The sequence below is a fragment of the Protobothrops mucrosquamatus genome, unplaced genomic scaffold, assembly GCF_001527695.2.
Source record: "Protobothrops mucrosquamatus isolate PMUCROS unplaced genomic scaffold, P.Mucros_1.0 scaffold49, whole genome shotgun sequence".
Lineage (NCBI taxonomy): Eukaryota > Metazoa > Chordata > Lepidosauria > Squamata > Viperidae > Protobothrops > Protobothrops mucrosquamatus.
The window spans coordinates 394487-396720 of NW_015386431.1; the positions used below are offsets into that span (position 1 = coordinate 394487).

The 2234-nt window shown below is 46.2% G+C and overlaps 1 pseudogene; it reads right to left on the reverse strand.

The window, feature by feature from the left end:
* Positions 1-210: 210 nt before the first annotated feature.
* Positions 211-2234, reverse strand: part of LOC107283819 — a 7318-nt pseudogene continuing 5294 nt past the window's right edge.

Here is a 2234-nt window from a genome sequence, read left to right on the forward strand (position 1 = left end):
TCCTTGGTGCCTCTGTCTCTTTAAGCACAGTCTTGGCAGGTGTGGGCAATGCTGGAATAGCAGCTTCACCTGGAGTATCTACAGTCTCTTCTAATTCTACTTCTGAGCTCTGCTTGGTCTGCTGATGCCGCAACAGGTCAATGTGGCATCGGATCACACAACCATCGTCCAGAGCCACCTCATTCGATAGTGGCCCTGACACTTTAATAACTATGTTTGTCCATAGTTCCTAGCCCAAACATGCTCACCCAATTGTAGATTCCTGGGAAGCTTGGGTTGTGTCATTTCAGCAGCTATCCTGTCAGGGTGGAGGTGGTCTAGCTTTGTTGTGAGCCGACATCCCAACCTTAGTTCAGCTGGGCTGCGTCCCATTGCGGTACTTGGCATTGTGTGCTGGCATAGCAGAAAGTATGCCAGGTGATGGTTCCAGTCCCCTTTGGTCAGTCTTTTCAGGGATTCTTTCGTAGACCTTACCATCCGTTCAGCCTGGCCGTTGGTAGCTGGATGGAACGGAGCCGAAGTGGTGTGTCTAATCATGTTAGCATTAAGGAATGACTGGAATTCTGCAGCTGTGAATTGTGCCCCGTTGTCAGACACAATAACGTCTGGCAGTCCATGTGTGGCAAATAGCTGTCGCAGTTCCTGGATGACCCTGGCAGTAGTCATAGCTTGGACAGGTACTACCTCTAACCATTTTGAATAACTGTCCACAACAATGAGGAATACCTGTCCCTGAAATGGACCTTCAAAGTCAATGTGCATGCGAGACCAAGGGGCTTGCATGGTCTCCCAGCAGTGCACAGGTGCCTGGGGCATTTCTGGGCGGGTCTCTTGGCAGACCTGACAGCTCCTTACTTGAGCCTCAATGTCCTTGTCCAAACCAGGCCACCACAAGTAACTTCTTGCAAGTGCTTTCATTCTTACGATAGCTGGGTGTCCCTCATGCAGAGATTCTAACACTCTGGCTCGCAATTTGGGCAGAACAATTACTCTGCTTCCCCACAGTACACAACTTTAGTGGGCTGACAGCTCATCTTTTCTGCATGTATAGTGCTGAAACTCTGGACCTGGTCTGTTTTCTGGCCACCCAGTTGAGAACGCAGCTGAGTGTTCTGTCAATGGCAGTTTCAGCGGCCACATCTCCCACATGTGAGGGTGTCTCTGGAAGATTCTGGATTGCCAGGATGCGAGCTGCTGGGGATGGATCTGGATCTGTGTGTGGCAGAGGCAGTCAGCTGAGTGCATCAGCATGGCCAATTTCCTTGCCAGGCTTATGGACTAGCCTGTATGAATAGGCAGTCATAAAGATTAACCATCGCAGCATCCTTGGTGACAGGATCTGTTGAGTCTACTTGTCAGCCATAAAAAGGCCAAGCAGTGGCTTGTGATCTGTAAAAACTGTAAAGGGTCGCCTGTATAAGAAGTCAGACGCAGATTCAACCTCTGCTTATGGGAGATCGTGAGTAATTCTTGGGAGCAGACAGAGCGATCCAGGTGCTTGGGAGCTGCAAGGATTTGAGCCTTTAGTTCTGAATTTAATAACTTCTTCATTGATGTTTAAAGTTTAAGAAGAAAAAAAAAATGGCCGCGGAAGGGCGTTTTGCTCTTTAACAGAGACTTTCACTTTCTGAGGACTTTCAATTCTGCTTTCACTTTCTGCTGGACTACTACTGTATTAGACTTGCTTGTACTGCTGGCAAGCTATCTGCTTCTGCTTTTAGTAGCAGTTCTAATAAAACTTTTATTGGACATTATATTATATAAAATAAATTAGAGAAGAGGGGAAGAGAAAGTAAAATGGCTTCAAAGCGTGGGGGAACTTTTCCTCCTCAGAAAGGCTTGAGCTCTTCTTCTCCAGCTGTACAGATATCACAGCAGACAAAATCTACTCCCCCACCCTCTCCTCCAATGCCAGCTTTAACATTGAAAGATTTACAAGATGCCTTAAAGGATACTGCCAAAAAGATTAGATGTGAAATGGACGAGCTGTTTGAAAAGAAACTTGAGGAAAAACTTGAAGAAAAAAATGTTGAGTTGAGAGATGATATAGTGTTTGCATTGCAAGGCCTGGCTGATCATGTAGACCGCATTGCAGGGCGGGTGGAAGAAGTGGAGGAACATGTTGAAGTTTTGGAAATCAGAATGGGGAAAGTGGAAGAGAATACTGATATAAATCAGAATGAGATTCTTATGTCACAATTTAGAGAAATGGAACATGCGTTGAGAATAAGAGG